The sequence below is a fragment of the Camellia sinensis genome, chromosome 2 (assembly GCF_055761805.1).
Source record: "Camellia sinensis isolate YWXY chromosome 2, ASM5576180v1, whole genome shotgun sequence".
Lineage (NCBI taxonomy): Eukaryota > Viridiplantae > Streptophyta > Magnoliopsida > Ericales > Theaceae > Camellia > Camellia sinensis.
Genome location: NC_138962.1, coordinates 92141241 through 92165329, shown reverse-complemented (window position 1 = coordinate 92165329; position 24089 = coordinate 92141241).

Genomic DNA, 24089 nt, shown 5'->3' with positions numbered 1-24089 from the left:
CCCGGAAACCCGTACCATGCCACTGCTGCCTCTGTTAATGCTGCCCTGCTCCTCTGAAAATTGCCAAAGTCTCAGGGTATCTTCAATGAGCACTGCATAACACCACCGGCTAAGTGAAATGACCACCGGCCATGGGAAACTTCCATCGGCTTCTTTCAAGTCTATCGGCCACCAATCCACGGCCGGTCGGCATTCTACAGTGCCGATCGGCAGAAACTTCCTGCAGAAGCTGGTTTTTGACAGCAGCAGAGGACAGGTAGTGCATGGCATAGAATTTCAAGCACATGTAAGCATGGTCATGTTCCCTATCATGTATTGAACTCAGGGGAGCAGGGTCCTTGATCCTTGGGCCATCAATTGGGCATGATAGCCTTAGGGACCAAACTTGCCATTTAATGCAAAATGCATGCAACACACAAATGAGGACCAAGATCCTATCATGTCAAAGTCAAGGGCCTCGGTGACCGAGAGTTGAGATATGTTTCATCACTTGTAGTATGAACACCTCTCACCCTCACACTAGGTTTGACACCCCAAAACAAGCGATGCAATGCATGTTGTGCAAATATGGCTCAAAAATGCAACAAGAAGCTAAGATGCAAAACATGTCAAATGTGATGCAATGCAAACTATCATGCAAACAACATGGTAATGCCACTAGCATGCAACACTACAAGCAATACTACAATGCACACTAGATAGGCAAGTATGTAAAGAGGTGGGCATGCAACAATGCACAAACCATGAGGATACCACAACATGCAATGTCATGAGCATACTACAAGATGCAAATATATGATCCATGGACTTACACTAAGATGGAGGACCCTCACCCACACCCCAAAACAGTGGCCAAAAGTGATGGAATGATGGGCAAATACTCATGCAAACTTGCATACCAAAGAGCATAAGGCTAAAGCATAAGAGAAGCCTTCTACCACAACTATCATAACCACACATGGTATGAATGAAACAACCAAAAAAACAAAGTTTTAATGCATTAAAACACGCCCCAAAACCCTCATGAATGGCAACTCAAGTGACTTAAACATACAAGCATACACAATGCCCATTTCAAGGCACAAAACTACAACACCTCAAGGCATAAAAGGATGATAAATGCTGTCATACGAGCATGATTTAGGGACTGAAATGGCATAGGAAGTGACTCCAAATCATTTAAACAACCTAACCAAAGCATGCTAATGACTCATTTGCTCAAGGCCAAAGTTCTAGAATGCAAAGGAGCTATGCAAAACACGACGAACATGTAAAAACAGTGGCCAACAGACCTAAAGCATGACAAATCATGACCAAAAGCTTCAATAAGCTAAGCCAAATCACGAAGATATACTAGGCTAAACACATGGCACATTTCTAGGCAAGATAAGGAATTACAAAGCAAGTACAAGATGCATGCTAAGGGCTACAAATCCAACCAAAGACAGAGATATAACATGACTAATAGGCACCAAAAAACCTCTGAGATGGGACCAAAAACAACCAAGCATGCATGTTGCCCTTTTAAGCCAAAAACAAAGGTAAAAGAAGGACAAAGGGGAGAGGGGTGTCCCTCCCCTACACAAGACTTCAAAATCACTCCATCACCACTGAAAATCCACTAGATTTCAGTGGTGAGAAGACCAACACAACAAAGTAAACAAAACTTAAAGAAAATGGCACCAAAATAGGCCAAAAGAGGCCTAAGGGGAGGAGTTCGACCCCCAATGCCAAAACACCCTTAATGAAAGATGTTAAGCACGAAAATACAAGACTTTTTCATGTTATACACAAAGCTTAAATCAGCATGCAAGATAGGTAGAAAACTAGTGCAAGATTGGGGAAACTAAAGCAAATGTCTCACCCTTGAAGAAACCTTGAAGAACAGAGGATCCAGCCACTCTCTACTGATCAAAATCAGTCCAAAACCTCAACAAACAACCCTCAATGCCTCTCAATCTCAGAGCAAATCATTTAAACAACCTAACCAAAGCATGCTAATGACTCATTTGCTCAAGGCCAAAGTTCTAGAATGCAAAGGAGCTATGCAAAACACGACGAACATGTAAAAACAGTGGCCAACAGACCTAAAGCATGACAAATCATGACCAAAAGCTTCAATAAGCTAAGCCAAATCACGAAGATATACTAGGCTAAACACATGGCACATTTCTAGGCAAGATAAGGAATTACAAAGCAAGTACAAGATGCATGCTAAGGGCTACAAATCCAACCAAAGACAGAGATATAACATGACTAATAGGCACCAAAAAACCTCTGAGATGGGACCAAAAACAACCAAGCATGCATGTTGCCCTTTTAAGCCAAAAACAAAGGTAAAAGAAGGACAAAGGGGAGAGGGGTGTCCCTCCCCTACACAAGACTTCAAAATCACTCCATCACCACTGAAAATCCACTAGATTTCAGTGGTGAGAAGACCAACACAACAAAGTAAACAAAACTTAAAGAAAATGGCACCAAAATAGGCCAAAAGAGGCCTAAGGGGAGGAGTTCGACCCCCAATGCCAAAACACCCTTAATGAAAGATGTTAAGCACGAAAATACAAGACTTTTTCATGTTATACACAAAGCTTAAATCAGCATGCAAGATAGGTAGAAAACTAGTGCAAGATTGGGGAAACTAAAGCAAATGTCTCACCCTTGAAGAAACCTTGAAGAACAGAGGATCCAGCCACTCTCTACTGATCAAAATCAGTCCAAAACCTCAACAAACAACCCTCAATGCCTCTCAATCTCAGAGCAAGGTGTAATGGTGTGTGTTTTAGTGCAAAAGTAAGGTCAAAATACACTTTTAGGCTTCCAAACACACCCTAAGGATGAGAGAGAGGGAGATATATAGAGAGAGGATGATATGTCAGATATATAGATATAGAAGCTCTGGTTTTTTTATTCAAAAGCTCTAACCCCTAACAAAGGGAGAGGATGAGTGCTTATATAGGCAAAGGCCAAGGTTCTAGGCTTCTCCAAGAAGCTAGATGAAAGGGGCAAAGGGTGCAAAGGGGTTCTTGGCTTCTTGAGGAAGCTAAGACAGCTGGCCAAGCTTCTTGAGGAAGCTTTGACCAAAGGGTCAAGCTTCCTCAAGAAGCTTTGACCAAAAGGGGGCAAAAGGGGCAAAACAGCCACTTCATGCACGAGGAGGAGTGATGGTGCATTCTAGCTGGCACACCTGGCATGCACCATGCCTCAAGGGTGCAGAGGAGTCACACCGGCCAGCAAAAGAGGTCGCCGGCAGAATAAAGTGTCGGCCGGCCAAATATAGTGCCGACCGGCCATTGATTTTAAGAAACCATGGCCGGTGGCACCCATAAACAGCTGGTGATGCTAGGGGAAGGCCGGTGGATTGTGGAGATGGCCAAAAAGCCATTCCCCGCCCTTCAAGGCAAAAACACAAGTGTTTGGTGCCAAAACCAAACACGGAACAGTCGAGTTCGGAGATCCTAAGGCAAGGCGCGTAGCCAAGACCACCGGGAACTCCAAACGAACACAAACATGGATGATCACCGGGTGTTCAAACGGTGACGTCCAAGTCTTGAGGACGGTCAAAAATGGGGTGTCTACACTGCTTTTGACTGTTGTTGTGGATATGTCTGATTGATGAATAGTGAATAGTAAAATGGACTTTTACTATTCATGTCTTTCGGTGGAGCATGTGATTGATGGCAAGCCATATATATACAAATATATCAGCTTTTCTCAAAGGCATAATAGTGAGTGAAGCTATGTTGTATGTATATAGAATCCAATGCTGGCTTGTTGACTGAATTATGCATATGGGTCTTGAGCATCTTGGAACTGGGATCCATAAGGATCATAAATGGTTGATTCTTCTTATGAGTTGGATGAGCTGGATGAACTGAATTCTGATTTTTTAGGGGACTCATCATCAAAGGGTTCATCTTTCATTTGTGACTTGGCTTGGGCCATTAGGAGCTGGGCCATTTGGATCAATTCATCACTGGATGACTTGGGCTAAACCTTGAGCTTTGACTGTGCTGACTTGGATGCAACCGATGTGAGCTTTGGCTTGGCTGCCTTGGACTTAGATGACTTAGGCTTGGAAGAGCTAGATGGTGGATCATTAGGACTTCCAAGATTGACTAGAGGAAGTGGGCTTCCTTGAGATTGCTGAGTGACTGAAGCAGTTGGGTTCTGCTGAGCTTTGACCATTGCTGGAGTTGACGCATGAACATTGACTGGGAATTCAAACTAGACTTGTTCAATGATTCGTGGGACTTTGAAGTTATCCCACCATTTAACAAAATGTTGCCGAATGACTATGTTATTGTCAATTCCATATTGCCATTTAAATATCTAGGGGACTTTGTATTTGGACATAAAAATGAGCAACCATGAGAATTGCTGTTGATGTTGACTGCAGTTGTAAACAAAAGGGAAATAGGTGACTTGTTCCATTAAGACTGGTGGAATGATCTCAGGTATAGAACCACGAAGAGACCACCATCTGAGGAACCATGTAGGGATTGTTAACTTAAATTAATGATCAAACTGGAAGAACCAGGAGTGACTGTATGACTCATTTCGATACAAAAGATCTTTAAACCATGCATCTATATAGTCGTAATAACTATATTGGATTGAATGACCAAGTAAATCTCGAAGAAGAAAATGAGCTCCTTATTCATCGAGAGAGACAATGTTGTGAATATGAAGTGACTGATAAACAATTTTACTAGGGTAGACTCGATCATAAATTGGTTTAATAATAATTGACTTGTGATGGAAAAGAATATCTTTGTAAAATGCAATTGACTTACCAGGATGGAGAGGAACAAAATGCCATCCTGGAGGAAAGTATTTTTCGATTAAATCAAGAACATCATGGATGTTCTTATGAACGGGTTCTTTGAAGAACAAATTAACTGACTGGAATTGAATATAATTTGACTGGGAAGTTTTGATTGGATTTGGTGGGTATGGAGTAAGCGACTGAGAAGAAGAAGCAAATGGGTCAGTAGCTAAAGCACAAGTGTAACTAGGTTTAGGAATATTACCAAAAACTTAGTAATGGTTAACCATTTCAATTGGTGGAACAACTAAAGGTTGACTAGATGAAATTAAGGCTTTGGAAGAAGGGCGAGGATGAGACATCTGTAAATAAGAATAAGGTTAGCAACCACTGAGGATATCTAAATAGTTTTGATCATTATCCAAACAATTGTAATAATGAGCAAGTAAATTGCGTCGATTGCGAACTTGGTGAAATTGAATATATTGAGCACGTTGAGTAGTCTTTTTGGCTAATTTGAGGCAAGTAATTCTATAAGCAGTTTGGTGAATAAGGTTTTGTAAAAGGTGACTTTGGATTTATGGTAGGAAATAAAAGGAGTTGCCATCCCTATCCCCCCTGTAAAAATTCTCGGGTAAGGAAATCAGGAATAAAATTTTGACTATCAGGTATATACGCAATATCAAAATCAAAGATACTTAAAATAGATTGCCATCGGGCAAAAATATGTTTACTAGCGATATTTTGAACATCTTTTTTCAAAACATATTTAGCACTTTTACAATCAACACGTAGTAAAAATTTTTGATTTAAAATATCATCTTGAAATTTACTAATACATAAAACAAGAGATAAAATTTCTTATTTAAAAGTGCTATAATTTTTCTGGGTGTGATTCAAACACTAGAATGAAAACAAACAATTTGTTCAGATGACTGAGGAGTCAGCTTCTGAAGGAGAATACGACCATAACCAATACCAGAAGTATCAGTTTGAATAATTTTAAATGAATTTTTAGTAGGAATACCAAGACAAGGCAAAGTCTTGACATATTTCTTGACTTGTTGAGCAATAGCAATGTGAGTAAAAGACCAAAGAGAATGATTATCTTTCAACCGAACAAAAAGTGATTGACAAGTTTTCCTAAGGTCTTTGTAGAATTCAGCAATATAATTTAATGATCCTAAAAACCGTTGTAATTGAGTTTTATCAAGAATTTCATCAAGGAACTTGGAGGCAAATTTGATTGACCGACTAATGGGAAGAATAGTACTTTGGTAAATATCATATCCTAAAAATCGGACTTTGGTTTGGAATAACTTAATCTTAGGAGCAGAAATGACAAAACCATTGTGTTTAATAACTTGGAATGGAGATGTTTCCAATGTTCTTCTAGTGACTTGGAAAAGATAAGGCTGTCATCAATGTAGATGATGGAAAAATGACTAAAAGGGTTGAATATTTCGTTCATAATATTCTGGAATTCACTAGGAGCATTTTTTAGTCCAAAGGGCATGACATTCCATTCGTAATGACCAAATGGTGTAGTAAAAGCAGTTTTATACCTATCCTCGGGACGAATCTGGATTTGCCAAAACCCACTTTTTAAATCAAATTTACTAAAGATGAGAGCTTGACTAAGTTTTTTAATTAAATCTTTTTTATTAGGGATTGGATACCTAATCCATTCTAAAACTTTATTTAATGGTTTATAGTTGATGACTAAACGAGGCACACCACATTCTAATTCAACATTTTTGTTAACATAAAAAGCAGGGCAAGACCAGGGTGATTTACTATGACGAATGATATTATTTTTTAATAATTCAGTAATTTCCTTTTTTACACATTTCAACTAATTCATTATTCATTTGAATAGGTCGAGATTTAGTTGGGATTTGTCGTTCATTAAAGTTTTTAATATAAGGTAATGTGACGACATGTTTTTTCCTATGCCTGAAAGCACTAGGTAAACTTGAACAAATAGTAGATTCTAATTTTTGTTTGAATTGTGTAATTTTTTATTGTAAAATAGGATTCGTTAATTGGGTTTCAACTCTTTTATATTTTACCTCTTCCTTAAGAAATTTAAGATGTTTGGTTAAACGATTAATAGATTGAGATATAGAACATTCTTTTAATTGGTTTAATTCTCTAATTTCGGGTGGAGACAAAAATGTGAATGTGACTTTTTGACCAAATGCTTGGGTTGTTATTCCATGGTTAGTGGTAGTAAATGGATATAACAGAAATATAAATGGTGTACCTAAAATACCTTTATCTGTTAAGTTTTTAACTAAAACAAATGATGTTTTAAAACAAACATTATTCTGACAGATATGAACTTTGGGTAATTTATATTGGATATGCATTTGACTTCCATTAGCAGAGCTTAATTGTTCAGTAGTTTTATGAAAATATTTAGTAGGGATTAAACCTTCTTGAATACAGTTTAAATCAGCACCTGTATCAATTAATGCTATGATGTCTAATTCAAAATCATTAATAACTAATTTGACTCTTGAATGCCATTTCTGGATATTAATGCAAGTTATTAAATTGAGGCGATTACTATCATTATGACTATTAATAGATCTATTATAAAAAATGACTTTATTAGGATCTGTTTCAGAACCAAAACCAGATGCAGAAGATGATTTTTGACTATTTTTGAAATCATTAAGACCTTTGTTAATCTGTAATATGGAAATTTCTTCTTCTAAAGATTTATCCTTTTCTTTTAATTCTTTGATAGTAGATTTAATGTGGTTAATTTCATTTTTTAAATCCTGTAAAGTGACTTCTTTATGTTTTTCTTTTTAAAATCGTTCTAAGGTTTTATTAAGACTAATTATAGGTTTTTGATCTTTATTAATAAGTAAAGATTTTACTTTATCGGTATATTGTTGTTTAAGTTCTGGTTTTTCTAATTTAGCAATCAATTCCATGAGAGCAGTTTCTTCTTGTTGTGATTTAGTAAGTACATTGACTGTTTTATAACAAGTATCATTACATCCTACTTCAATATTGTTATCAGTATCATCACTAGGAGTGTGGTAACTAGAGGTATCATTAGGAGTAGGATCATCAGATGATTGACTAGAATTATTTGGAGAATTATCTGACTGAAATTTATCAAATATTTGTTTTTGATTTTCTTCAGTAATTTGTAATTGATTAAGTTTTTCTTTAATCTTATATTTATTAGAATAATGACCCTTTTTACCATAATTGTAATAGGTAATATCTTTAGTGGATTTTGGTTTTGGATTAGTTTTCTTATAATATTTCTTTTTAGGTTAGGTATAAAAAATTTCAGTTGATTTAGAAGGTGTTTTATATTTATTTGAATATTTATAAGAAGATTTCTTTTTACTATATTTTCTTTGAGAAGGTGTAACAAGAGGTAAACCGTATTGTTCACAGAAATTATCTAATTCATACTTAGCCTTATGTTTATATTTAGCAGCTTTTTGACTTAGTTTTAAGTCTATGCACATTCTTAATCCTTCTTTTTGAATAGTACTGATTATATCACCATAAGTTAAATTATCATATTCTATGACACCTGTAGGTTGACTAAGAACATCTCTAATTTTATGAGCAAAAAGACTAGGTAATCCATTAATAAATTTTTTTTTTTCCAAAATGACTTTGTGCAATCATCTCTAAGCATGACTCTAGAGGTAAACACATCCTTATACCCTCGAAAATCACTAAGAGTAGGGCAAGTTAAATTACTAAGTTGATCATGGATGCAGGAATAAATATTAGTTAGGGTTCCAATGAAATGTTTGACTATAATGTATATTAGTGTATTAATACCATCAGCTATACTGGTATCTATTTCTTCGTCAAAAATGGGAAAACCATTATCATTCATTTGAACAACATATTGAATCGATTCTCTTTGATCAGAAGTGAGATATTTATCCCACCAAGATTTGAGCATGCCAGTGAATCCATTAGTAATTAAGATAACAATTTTAGGTTGAGTATAATCAGGATAATTAGTAAGGTAACTGTTTGCGACCATAGATAAATGATTTAATTTAGTAAGGATTTGATGTTCACTAATACCATCTATATTCCATTCATATAATTTTTTAGCAGAAACAGAAAATTGGTTATTAACATTAGTTTCTTCAAATTGTAAATCTGGAGGGATAGGTCTAGTATACCAGTTTTTTTGTAAGAGTAGTGGGATTAACTTTAGATTTGGTATTGGTGATTCGATTAAGATTAGTGTCTTGAAATTGCTGAGCTAATTGGTCAATTTCATCATTTGATGTGTCTAACGTAGATTGAGTAATCTCATTAAATGGTTGTTGTGTTAAAACTTTGATTTCTTCATTAGAAGAGGAGGTTGCTAATTTATTGAATATTTTTTCAATAGATTCAACAGTAGTGGTATCCTGAGTAGTGAGACTTAATCGTTTCTTAGAGCTAGGAAGGTTAATCAGAGGTTTATCTAAGGGTTTACTTGTAAACACCCAAAAAAAAAAAAAAAAAAAAATCATCCCACTAATAAAAGAGAATCTGGGGGAGATGGCACTGCTGGAAAACAGATTTTTAGTGGCGTTTAAAAAACGCCGTTATAAGTGTCAAAAACGCTGCTAATTCCTTTTGCGACGCTTAGTACCAAACGCCGAGGACGCGGCCGTCGCTATAGCTTTGTGACGTTTTAAAAACGTCGTGATAATAGTATAGGCGGCGTTTTTAAAAAACACCGCCAAATGTCCTACTAAACACACGCTTGCATCACTTATGATATTTAGCGACGTTTTTTAAAAACGCCGTCATATCTTTTTTTAAAATACAACCGTTAATAAGTAGGGTTTAAGAGGCGTTTGTAGAAACGCCGTTATATCCTTTTTTTTTTTGAAATTGTGCTAATTTTATTTGATTGAACTAAAAAAATACCTTAATAGCACTAATATAAAATAATAACTCCCATTCAAATAGCTATAATGAAGCACTAATTCACTTTCTCATTCAATAAATATCCAATCACCATTACCCACAAAATTAATATATTCAAAATCCAAAAATCATGTTTTAACATTAAATCACAAACTAACATATATCCAAAAATTATGTCTTAGCATTAACCACAAACTAACATATATTCAAAAATCATATCTTAGCATTAAAGTTGTAGTCTTCATTGTTCTACATGCCTGCATCAGAACATAAACTGCAATCAGATTCACCAAAATAAACACAAATTGAAGAATTTGTACCCAATACTTATAAAGAGTACTTAAAACTTGAAGAAGCACTAACAAGAAGATTTTATCACATACCAAGAAGCACTAAATACATATAAAGAAAAGGGTATACCTAAAGACAATACAGACACATGAGAATCATGTAAAATTAAATAAATAATACTCTCATAGCATAAACAAATTTAGAGGTCATTTGATCTAACTCCCACTCATCAAATTAGGCAAGACTTCTGAAGGGTCTTTAACATATTATTTTCTTTTAGAATGTGTATAACCTTAACACATGATGGCCAATCATACGCACTAAAATATTAAAGTTCCCTGTTGCATAGTACATACCTACACCAAAATCCCAGTTGTCTGCCTCCCCTTCCACATTCAGGCCTCCTATAATTAAAAATTACAAGCAAGAGATAGTCAGCACTGCAACTTCCAGAACCACAGCCACCACAGTAGAGCAATTTAAAAAGGAAAATTATATCTATATAATGACATCCAAGACAATATGAAGCAGCAAAAGTCAATGTTGATGCAAGGAGAAATGAGAGATTGGTTACCAATTGAACAAAATATGCTTCCATGCCTATTGACTGTCGTACATTTGTCCATCCAAATTTCATTGCAAGTTTCTAAATGATTTACCCCAAAATCACCATCTTATTCCTTTGATTTACTTTTCCAAAATAACAAGAGACTAAAAACTCCATATAGTGGTTTTGCTACATTGATCAAATGACTGACTGCAAAAATTGAGTTTACGTGGTCACCAAAATCTTACTTCGGCAAAACATTATAGAAAGTTTTCCATACAACATGGCTTGTTCGGTTGCCGATCGAAAAAAAAAAACATGGCTTGTTCGGTTCATAAATCCTAAATGAAGAATGCTGACTTTGCCAACCTTCCAGTGAGAAGCTCAACATGGAACATAAATTAGTTTAACAAGTCTGAATAGTTTTTCCAAAAAAGAAATGTGGGATAGACAGTTTGTTTGCTTGTTTAATAAGTGCCTACAATAGACCACATAAACCTGCATGTAATTTACCCATCAATTGGAGAAAGTGCATCCAAAAAACAACCAGAAAAACATTATGATTTATTAAAACTGCATAATCAATCATTCAATGAACAAAAAATAAAAAATCTAGAAGACAAAACCTAAAAAATCAGCCCCCAAGCTCACATCATCATCTTGAATGTCATCATTTTCATCCTCACAAGGATCGAGCACACTCTTAACCTGCACAAATTCCCAGTTGCAAACATTAACTTAAAGTTTTCGAACAAGGAACCAAGTGTTCCTACAATATTCTATCCTTACCTTGAGAGCTAATACTAAATGCTTGCTGTTGACATTCCCAACCTCCATTTCCAGAGGATTTTTTATCCATGGATTATGAGCTTCTTGTTTGGAGCAGCTTCTGAAGAATGGAGGCTCGTAATCCATAGGCTGCAAGATCAATGCGTGAGTGACTATATTTTTCTGTGGTCAAATAATACAGAGAGAGGAGAAGGATTTTTAGATGCATTATTGGGATAATGACAAGCCAAAACACCCAACATCTGTAAGATTCAAATGTCCCTATCTTTACCAGAATTTCTCATTCCAACAAAACTGTAGTTTAAAAAGAACACAATTCTAATAGCATAGAGATAATTTATAATTAGATAATATCATTGGACAACTAATAGAACAAACCACAAAAGATGCTAATTTATGGAGATCATATGCAGATACTAGTGCTTATGAGTTGCATTAATTATTTCCTCAACCTTTTCATGGGAACAGTATCAAATTTTGGATTTTCTATACCTTTAATCAAGGATATCCAATGATCTGAAAGATGAAGTACAAAAAAATCTAATTAACTGAAACGCATACCATGACATCATCATAGTAGAGGAGTTTCATCGCAATAGTGCGTTGATACAGAAATCAAATAAAAATCTGGCAGTCAAAAGCAAAGCTTTTAAATTGTATCAAAATTCGAACTGTTGGGTTAATTATATCCAAATTTTATTAATTATTGGTGAATATCGACTTATTCCCTACATGAATGAACATGTATATTTTAATTATTTTAACTATGAAAATGTAAGAAAAATACTTTCACACTCAAAAACCACCTTTAGAATAGGGCATTAGTATAATTTTTATAGATGAGAAAGGGTCAATACATATAAGCAGCTGATAATGCAAAGACAAACAACGAAGTATTTTGCTTGCTTGCCCTGCTGCAATGTTGCTAAAGTGGCACACGCTCTAAAGACTGATGCAAAGGTGTACTGATCTGGTGTCAAACCACTCTGTCTCATCTTATAATAAAGACTCAATCCCATTTCTACAAGACCATTTTGCACATGACCAGCAATTATTGCATTCCATGAAATTAAGCTAGTCCTCGACAACTCATTGAACAGACTGCCAGCAGTTACTAAATCCCCTGCCTTTGCATACAATATCAACAATTTGGTTACCAAATATTCATTGGGAACAAAGCCAACTACTACCATTTGTGCATGGATTCTCCTAATACTAAAAAGATCAACCAATAAGTAATTGGTATAGTGGTAATACAATAAATGAATAATTGGTATAGTGGTAATACAATAAATGAAAACTCAATGAATTTGTTAAATTGTCAATACTAATACTAAAAAGATCAACCAAAATGACCAAAAATCAAAATAAAGACATTGGGGCTTTTAGATGCCTTCAAATTCCTAACTCTTAAAATATTGTAGAAATAACTAAGTGAAATTGAAAATTAGGAGTTTATGGGAGCCCCTTATGATTGTTCTGTATATCATCATCTAATCCACTAGAACCAATCATGTTCTTCTTGACACCAAAGAAAAAGATACGATTATTATTTAAGTTGAATAATTTGAACTAAGACATACATGGACACCTAAATACAGGGATTATTATCCTATAAGTTCACACTAAAATTGGCTACAGGCGCAAATTATACATCGACAAATAATGATATATATATATATATATATATATATGTAATGAATGGATGAACGAGTAAATAAAATACAAGAATGTCATCTATCAAAAGTGACGAGCGAAGAGAGCTGTACCGAATGGGTGTTCTGATTCTCTCCCTTCTCCAAAGATATCTGCATGGACAATCCAAAATGGGAAATGCAATCATTTGTACAGCTACTGCTACCAATTTTCATTTTCACTAAAACAACCTTCTCTTGTTGGTGCTTTTTTTAGTTTTTTAAGACACTCCTCCTTCCGGTACTTTCAAAGAAAACAAATACATATAAAAAGAAGGGGAAGAAAAAAGAAAAATAGAAACAAAGACCTAATAGCCGTGGACGTGGCCCTAGTTTGGAGTCCACGTAAATTTGTGTGCTTGTGTGCTTGATTAGATTCTTGTTTTTATTCTTATTTGTGTTTCATCTTTCACTGATCTTGGTTAGGTGTAACAATTCCTCACAACGACCTCCTAACATAGGTTATTAAAACAGGGCAACAAGTCACAAGTGCGGAAATACCAAAATACCTTTACTCCAAATTCGGAGTCAAGTAGTTAGTGTCTAGTACTTATCAGGATCCACACTACCCAACTATCATTTTTCATCAAAGAACATGGCCCGTAGCGCTTAACAAGATGGCACGACAAATGTCAAAGTATTTAACATGAGAATAGCTACTTCATTTTTCATGCCTTTTATCCTTTTCCAGGCAGCCACACTGAATTCTAGAAAGTGAAAATCTGTAGTATCATCCTTTATAACTTTTCAAATGAATATAGCTCCCATTCCTTCAATGCACGATAACAAAAATATAGCCAGCAAGACATTTCAAACAATATGAGATCATAAAAGGAAGATCCCATCCTTTAAGATATATCCTCTAGAGTGAATAATTTATGAAGATGTATTAAATTTACCAAGAGAAGATCTTCATCAATTCCAAAGGATTTGCGAGCTTCTTCTAGGCGCTTTGATGTGACCTTCTCATGTTTCCTGCACAATCATCCAAAGTGGAAACTACAATAAACAAAACCAATTGCTCAAGCTCATCTGTCATAGCATCATAGCCACATATTACAACATAGTGACCTACAGAAGATTATAGTCCAGTTAGTAACAGATACAGATGTGGCATGCACAATGAATATACGGGTTACTGGCCATGAACTCAAATATGAGATAGTATTAGTGGCAGTGAGAGGACTAGAAATAAATAATTTGGAGGAGAAAAAATGAGACAAACGCAAGATCATGTTCAACAGTTACTTCATTAAATCAGAAACAGTTAAACCCACACATTCATCTGCCCCTTTTTCTCCTACAACTCCAACTGATCCAAAATGAGTTATTTGTAGTTCATAAACAATAACGAAGTTCCCGAATTTCAACATTCCACCAACTATATATATATATACAAGTCACAATAACAATCTACATCAACTTGGAAATCCAATCAATATGTTGTTCAAAGTGAGCAATTTATTTTGTCAGATTTTTCATCTTGTGTTTGATGAAAAGGAGATGACCCTTCGTCTGAGCCAGGGCAAAAAAAAGGATGATTATTCAATCAATACATATATAAATTCATATATATACTTGTATAGAGAGATTTTTAAGAGAAAAAAAAATTATCCAAAAAAAAAATACAGATAATGTGTACGCATATAACGAGATTGTGCGAGAGAGACAGAGATCGAGAGAGAGAGAGAAGAATCGATAAAACTGAGATTGGAAGACCAACCTTCAGACGGCGCTGATCTTGCACAACCTGTTTAGCACGGGCCCTAACCTCATATGGATCAATCTTGGATTGGGGCTAACTAGAGCATATACAACTCATCAATCACTGAAACGGAGAGAGAGACGGGAAGGATGAGCTTCAGAGAGAGAGAGAAAGAGAGACGGTGGAGCTCACCTTAGGAGACGATGGTGTAGATGATGATGGAGACGATGGTGCAGATGGTGGAGACCGATCTGAATCTCTGAATCTCTGCGATGAAATCACTGAGATGAAATCGCTCTGAATCTTTGTGATGAAATCACTGAGATGAATCTCTGAATGGCTCTGATAAGGGTTTAGAGAGGGTTGAGAGAGAGATTTAGAGAGAGAAAGAGAGACAGTGGTGGAGCTTCGAAATCGCTCTGAGATTTAGAGAGAGAGAGAGAGAGAGAGAGAGAGAGCTCGAAAATTTGGGTCTTAGTCTGAGATTCAAAATTAGGCTTTGAAAAGAGGAGACCAAGCGCGTGAGGCACAACACATTCGGAGGCGTTTTAAACGCCTCCTATTATTAAACGATGTCGTTTTGTTGAACAAATATGCGACGTTTTAAAAAACGTCGTTAAATGTTAAAAAAAGTGACGTTTAAAAATGCGTCATTAAAAAAATGCCGCCTAAACCTCTTTTTCCTGTAGTGTGGCTAAAAAGAGGCCAAACCATTCTCTCTCTCTCGTAAAGGAATACATAAAAAAAAAGGGAGTGGGTGTTGTATCATGAAAGGGGAGACACACAATGATAAAAGAAAAAAAAAAGTGCTGGAGTGGGGTTCAAAAGGTGTAAGGAATATTTTCAAGAGAGAGAGATGGGTCTGATTTTTCTTATGGCCGCCTGAGCTCTCCTAATCATTTCTCCCTCTACACGTGTTTACATGTCTATCTTCAGACTCAGGTAGCCCTGGTTAGAGTACTTCATTCTTTATGCATACAACAGAAGATGCTGCCACTGCTGATCCTCCACCACGACCATCTGTGGTATTCTCATCGAAAGAGAAAAACAGTAATATTTCACTTCAGAAACTTTAACATCAAGTTTCTAGAATTGTTAACGGTTTGTCACATCCTCCTGGGAAAAGTGGAATTTACAACCCAGTTCGGTGTTGGGTTGAATGGTACTTCTATGCCTCTCAATCTTCTGTTGTTACTGTATCTCAAAAAGTCCTAATTTCAGGTGACCAGAGTGAGTTCCCTTCATCCTCAACAGAGCAGTTGGAGGTTGCCGACACAGTCTCAGGAGATCCCCAGATATTACATGATGTAGATAATGTAAAGATGGAAGGTGATAGCGACATTGAGGATGATAATAATCATGTACAAACAAGCAGTGGTGGCAGTGAGGTTGATGGAATGCACGATTTTGTTTCTTCCCCTGCTGCAGTGGCTCACTGTCAGATGATTCATGTCATCCTGAAACTTCTGTATTGAGGACTAATTCTGAGACTCAGGATGTTGTGATATCTTCTAATTTAAGGCCTTCAGATCGTATCAGGAAGGGATCAGCTGGTGTTGTGGGTATGATGCTTCTAAAACCAGACCAGAACTTGCATGCTCCATTTACGCAGGATGCACCACTTATGACAGAAGACATGCATGAGGAACGACTTAATGCTGTAGAAGCCTTGGGTTCTTCATTTGTGTAAACTCTTCATCATATGTATTATGACTATGGTGAAGATGGCCATTGTGGGCATGTTATTGATACGCATATACATTGATTTATTATATGAATTAGCTGTCATAGACTGGGACGGCCTTGGATTTGCACTTAAGCCTACTGATTATATGTATATCATGAAATGTTCACAAGGGCAAAACTTTACTAAAGGTGAACTACAACATTTTGGGAACATTGAGTTGAGCCCATCTGAGGGGGTATTAAATTATGGGCAGTTACCAAAGTGAAGAAGTTGGTGAGAGCAAAGTTTTGACTGGTAGAGATTAAAATCCGACAAGATCAAAAATTTGGATTTTGGCGTGTTTCCTCGTCAAACTTGAGGTAGGGATTTTCTACACTCTAATATGGTTTTTAGCTTAGTTATTTTCTATTGTGTATAGATTATGAGATTTGGTTGTGGTTTGGACAAATCTAAGATTTGGATTTGAAATTATAAAAGAGGGGTTTCTCAGTTTTGGACTCTGTTGTGAATATGGGGTTTTGAAATGGGGTTATTTGTGTATAATTGATGAAATTGAGTCTTGGGGTTGTTATTTGAGAAAGAGGGAAAAACGCCCTAATTGGGATTAAATGAATTGTTTATCAAAATAATGAAATTAATTATGCGAATATATAATTGGATTGGAAATGATGAAATTGGGTGGAAATGTAATTAAATGGTGTAGTTGGATTGATAAATCATTCACCTATGGAAGATGAAATAATTTATCTGTTGATAGATTTATTTACCTGTTTAGTGATAATTGTTTTGGGCTGTCGGTGGAGGATAACCATGATTATTGTAGCACTGCATGATGATTAGGTAAATTGAAACTAATCAACTGAATTATGTCATTGAATATGACGGTTGGATTAACACATTGAACATATGCTATAATTGATCATTGTTGTAGGAACCCACATTTTATGTTCTCATCATGTTCATGAGCATCTGTATGATTATGACTTGTTAAGTTTGCATGCGTATGTTGTGATTTGTTTCGCCTGAGCTAATGTGATCCATGCCTTGTTTTGAAGCCTTGTGATTTGTCTAAGTGTAGTATACTTGTCTTGTTCCTTCCTTGATGTGAAACTTAGGTCACGCCTTGCCTAAGTTATGCTAGCCGATGTTATTCCAAGCCGAGGTCATCCTTAGTCTAGTAGTAGTATCTTGGAACCCCTTGTTGACCTCCGTCCTCGCCTTGACACATTAGCCGAGATGTTACCTTGCACCCAAGTGATCTCGTCCTGGAGTGGTATGACCTAAGCCGAGGTGTGGCGCATCTAGGCCAAGATGTGGCACAGCTTAGTCAAGTGTTGTCCTTCCTAGCCGAGGTCATTGTCACCTTAGTTGCCGAAGTCCTTTGCTAGCCGATGTCAGTCCTTGCCGGAGTGCCATTCCATGTAGCGTGTTAGATACGCCTTGTTGTCAGCCGATGTCATTGCCCCGTCAGAGAGCCCATACCGCTTTGCTTGTTGAACACCCTTCCACCATGCTTTGTCTGGTCTGTCAGCCACCTTTTCAGGCTGAACCCAACCAGTCGCCGCCACGTGTCTCAGCAGAGGGTTAACCCCAGAACCGGGTATAGAAAGCTATCATTTAGTATCATAACCTTGCTTTGTAGAGAGAGAAGCTCTAGGCGGAAGAAGGAGTTTTAGAGTGAGGAAGTAGACCTTCAAGCTTGATTCCTAGAGATCGAACCGTTAGATCCGTGTTCTAAGGTTAGATTCTTGATCCGCTCTTGTTGTTCTATATGTTCATGTTATTGCATTGCATGATCGGATATGATTTGTAAGCCATGCATCGTTTTGAAGTTCGATTTTAGAAAGAGAAAATGACATTCATGTGTTCTTCAAGAAAGTCTTGTTTTCATCCGAAAGCTTGCATAAAGAATCATATTTTTGTGTTTATTTCCGCAAGAATTCCAAGTACGGGTACCCAGGTCCATGTTTTCAAACTCATAGCACGAAAATCCCAGATTTGTGATGACAGATCATGACTGAACATTCATATTTTTCATGTTTTCACACTCAAGTTCTTCATGTTCATCAGCAGAGGGAAAACCAGAGTTTCCCGACCTCTTTTCCTTGCATGTGGCCCTCGGGAACACACCTCGGCGAGGAGGTGTGGAACCTCGGCCTAGACCTGGTTGGTGCCCAGCATGTTTTCCGAAATCATTTGTGTACATACGAAACTTGTTGAAGGTGCATTCAATAGGCTTTGCCACGTGTTTGTAGGACTTGGGCTTGTCTCGACCCCGACGTTTGAAGAAACTATGTGAGTGGTATTTTTAATAAAGCTATGTTACACTTGCTTTCATAAAATCTCGTCTTTGCCTTGTTTTGAAAAGTACTTGATCTAGCATGAATGACTATCCCTACTTGTATATTAAACACTATCTTGTTTTGATGACATTTCTTGAAAGTCCTTAGTTGCAGGGGACTATAATGCAACTGCACTCTTGTCTTGAAAGTCCTTAGCTGCAGGGGACTATAATGCAACTGCACTCTTGTCTTGAAAGTCCTTAGTTGCAGGGGACTATAATGCAACTGCACTCTTCTCTTGAAAGTCCTTAGCTGCAGGGGACTATAATGCAACTGCACTCTTGTCTTGAAAGTCCTTAGCTGCAGGGGACTATAATGCAACTGCACTCTTGTCTTGAAAGTCCTTAGCTGCAGGGGACTATAATGCAACTGCACTCTTGTCTTGAAAGTCCTTAGCTGCAGGGGACTATAATGCAACTGCACTCTTGTCTTGAAAGTCCTTAGCTGCAGGGGACTATAATGCAACTGCACTCTTGTCTTGGAATTGTCATCACCCCCTTGTATTAAGTAGATGTAATAACATCCAAAGAACTTGAAAGGCCGGCAATGAACTTGATTTCCCTCTTGATTGTAAAGTATGCTATGTATTGTTTTGAAAGAAATCTTGGATATCAATCATGCAAAACCTTTATTTCTAATATCATTCACTGAGTATCCAAGCTCACCCTCTCTATATATATGTAGGTGATGAACAAGAAGGCATTGAGGCCTAGACGTGATGCCGATGTGTTTTTGGTGCATAGCCGACATGTTTTGGATTAGCATTTTTGTACCATCTTGAAGATCATGCTTCTTGGCTTATTTTTCATTTGTACTTGTATATGTCGGCTTGAGAAGCCTTTTGGTCAAGATGTGTTTTGTATCTCATTTCCTTATTGTATTTAAGTTGTAAAACTTTGTAAAGATGTATGTCATTTCATTGGACTTAAGCACGGCTCTCATGGACTATTTAGATTCTGCATATGTATATATATTGCTTCCGCACTCGTAAGCCCCATATTTTATACTCTGATTGTGTGTGATTTTGTAAGTCGGCTTTCGGTAATCTCGGATTACTGGCCATCACGGCACCCAAACTACTAGGGGCGGTTTGGGGGCGTGACAGAATGGTATCAGAGCACAAGATCCTTATAGTACGTTAATCACCCACCTTGAGCCCTAAAGAGCATAGGATTTTCCTTAGAATGATGTTAGGATTGCATCATATTGCTTGCTACTTGACTACGTGTGCATCATTTCGGCATAGACATTTGTTACTTGTATACGTATTACCTGTTCAGTTATTTTAAAGTCTCATCTTACATCCTCCTAGCACCATGAGGAGAGGTAGACCTCCAGTTGGCCGAGATCGTTCAGAAGATAGATTGGAGAGATTGGAAAGGTTAGTCGAAGGCTTGGTTCATGAGCAGAGACAACCTAGGCAACAGGATACTGGTACGACTTCCACGCAGGCTGAGTAGACGAATGGCCGTTATGCAGCTCCACCCCCTCCAGTGCCACAAGTGCCTCTACCACAGGCTTTGTATGGGAACGACACGATAACCCTAATCAGAGAGTTCAAGAAAATGAAACCGCCGAGATTTCAAGGAGGTATAGAACCAATGAAAGCCGAGGCATGGGTTTTAGAGATGGAGAAGTTGTTTGAGATCTTCCCCAGTACAGACGCCCAGAAGGTATCTCTGGCAGCATTCACATTAGACGACGATGCTCGTAGGTGGTGGATGATGGTCCGAGAAAGCAATCCGGGTTTGACTTAGGCAAAATTTTTGGAGTTGTTCTACAACAAGCATTTCCCCCTCAGCGTCCGAGACCGAAAGACCACGGAGTTTCAGAATTTGATGCAAGGGAACAAGACAGTCGCAGAGTACGATCATGCCTTTACTGAAGTGGCGAGATATGCGCCTCATATGGTTGACGACGAATACCGAAATGCGAGAAAGTTCGAAAGTGGGTTACGTGGACCGATACAAGATCGGGTCAATATGCTCAATATGCCGACATACGCTGGAGTACTGGACAAGGCCATCTTGGTTGAAGCCAATTTGAACCGATACCAGAGTTCAGGTGAGGGTCAGAGGAAGAGACAGAATTATGATAATCGCCGAGTTCCGTTCAACGCCAAGAAGAGAATGAGCACAGACAGTTCCAGCAACTCAAATCAGGAAGGTAACGCCAAGCCGATGTGCGCGAGTTGTGGAAAGCTACATTTCGGGGTTTGTCGTTGGGCAACATGAGCTTGCTATGAGTGCGGCGAGATAGGTCATCGTGTGAAGGACTGCCCGAAGGCAGGGACTGACAATGGAAAGAGGAACGGAAGCACCTCGGGCTCTTCACAGGACAACAACGTCGGCAGAATACAGGCAAGGCAAGGCAGAGTTTTTGCATTGGTACCCGGAGACGCCCAGAATGCCGAGACGGTAGTGTCAGGTACCCTTCCAATTTGTTCTCAAGATGCATACGTATTGATTGATTCGGGTTCTACGCATTCATTTGTGTCCACTATATTCGCAGAGAAGTTGAGTAGAGAATTAGAGCCCCTTGATTACGTATTATCTATGTCCACTCCATCTGGGAGAAATATGATTGTTACATCCATTTATAGGGCGTGTATTGTTATGATTGAGAATGTAGAGTTGTTAGTTGATTTAATGCCATTAAGCATGACCCATTTCGATGTCATATTGGGAATGGATTGGTTAGTAGCGAACCATGCATCCATTAATTGTGTTACTAAGAGCGTCACGTTGAAGACCCCAAGCCAAGCCGAGGTCATTTTTCAGGGTAAAGGAGTAGTACCCCCACCTTACTTAATCTCATCTATGAAAGCCTACAAGTTGATCCAAAAAGGATGTCAGGGTTATCTGTGCAGTATACTAAGTGATTTGAATGGAATTGTTGAGTTAGCCGACCTACCCGTTGTTAAGGAATTCCCCGACGTCTTTCCAACCGAGTTGCCTGGCCACCTTGTCGATAGGGAAATAGAGTTTGCTGTGGACATCCTGTCAGGAACACAACCCATCTCCAAAACACCCTACAGAATGGCCCCAGCCAAACTTAGAGAACTGAAATCGCAATTACAAGAATTGTTGGACAAAGGATTTGTTAGGCCGAGCACTTCACCATGGGGAGCACCCGTTCTATTTGTTAAGAAAAAGGATGGCACACTTCATCTTTGCATTGACTACAGAGAACTTAATAAGGTGACCATTAAGAACAAGTACCCATTGCCTAGAATCGACGATTTGCTTGATCAACTACGAGGAGCACGAGTCTTTTCCAAGATTGACCTTAGGTCAGGCTACCACCAGTTGAAGGTTAAAGCCGAGGACATTGAGAAAACTGCTTTTCGGACAAGATATGGCGACTACGAATTTTTGGTAATGCCCTTCGGAGTAACCAATGCCCCAGCAGCATTCATGGACTTGATGAACAGAGTCTTTAAGCCGTACCTAGATGAGTTTGTCATTATTTTTATCGACGACATATTGATCTATTCCGGGAGTACGAGCGAGCACGAGAATCATCTGAGACTTGCCCTGCAGACCTTGAGAGATAAGAAGTTGTACGCCAAGTTAAGTAAATGCGAGTTTTGGCTTTCCAGCATTTCATTTCTAGGGCATGTGATTAATGAGGACGGTATATCAGTTGATCCCAGTAAGATTGAAGCCATTGTGAATTGGCCGACGCCGACCAACGTGTCCGAGGTTCGTAGTTTTCTGGGTTTAGCAGGTTATTACAGAAAGTTCGTGAAGGATTTCTCGAGGATTGCAGTGCCTTTGACACAACTAACTAAGAAGGGAGCAGCTTATGAATGGACCAATGAAAGAGAATCAGCCTTCCAGGAGCTGAAGTCGAGGTTAGTTACAGCACCAGTTCTAGTACTACCATCGGCTAATGAGGAATTTCAGATTTACAGTGATGCTTCACATAAGGGTTTGGGTTGCGTGTTAATGCAAGAAGGTAAAGTCATAGCGTACGCGTCTCGTCAGTTGAAGCCCAATGAAAGGAATTATCCTACCCATGATCTGGAGCTAGCTGCCGTGGTTTTTGCTTTGAAGATATGGCGCCATTACTTGTATGGAACATCTTGCCAAGTTTTCACCGACCACAAGAGTCTGAAGTACCTGTTCACTCAGAAAGATTTAAATATGAGGCAGAGAAGATGGCTCGAGCTACTGAAGGATTATGACATACAGATTCAGTATCACCCAGGTAAGGCAAATTCCGTAGCCGACGCATTGAGCAGGAAGTTAGTTGGAAGTTTGGCGTGCCTGACAGCGGTTTCGGTGGAACCGACCATCATTGAGGAAGTGAAGACCAGACAGAGGGAGGATAAATTCCTCAAGAAGGTAATTGATGAATTCGTCACCAAGCCGAGGCCGGGATACACCATGGAGAATCAAGTGCTTAAGTTTGAAGGGAGATTGTGTGTAGCCGACGTACCAGAGTTAAAAAGGAAGATTTTGCAAGAGGCCCATAGTTCCAGGTTTGCTATTCATCCAGGGAGCACCAAAATGTATCAGGACGTAAAGCGGACCTTTTGGTGGCCAAACATGAAAAGAGAGATAGCCGAGTTTGTATTTCAGTGTCTGTGTTGTCAGCAAGTGAAGGCAGAACACCAGAGACCGGCAGGACTTCTTCAACCCTTGTCAATTCCTGAGTGGAAATGGGAGCACATCTCCATGGATTTCGTAGTGGGCTTGCCGAGGACGCAGAGAGGTATGGATTCCATTTGGGTTATAGTCGACAGGTTTACTAAGTCAGCTCACTTTTTACCTGTCAAGACTACATTCAATGCCGACCGACTTGCCGAATTGTACATGAATGAGATCGTTAGGCTTCATGGTGTGCCGATGTCCATTGTGTCAGACCGAGATCCGAAGTTCGTTTCTAGATTTTGGCAGAGTCTGCAAGGAGCCTTGGGGACAGAACTGAGATTTAGCACAGCCTTTCACCCCCAGACTGACGGGCAGACAGAAAGAACGATTCATACACTCGAAGACATGCTCAGACTGTGCGTGTTGGATTTCCAGGGAAGTTGGGAATCGCATTTGCCATTAGTAGAGTTCGCGTACAACAACAGTTATCAAGCCAGCATAGGCATGGCGCCGTATGAAGCTTTGTATGGAAGGGAGTGCAGATCGCCGATATGTTGGACTGAAGTAGGAGACAAAGCTCTAATTGGCCCCGAGTTGGTTCAGGTGACAATTGAAAAGATCAAACTCATTCAGCAGAGGATTAAAACTGCAAAGAGTCGACAGAAGTGTTATGCCGACCAAAGAAGGAGGGAGCTAGAATTTGAAATTGGGGATCATGTGTTTTTGAAGGTCTCGCCGATGACAG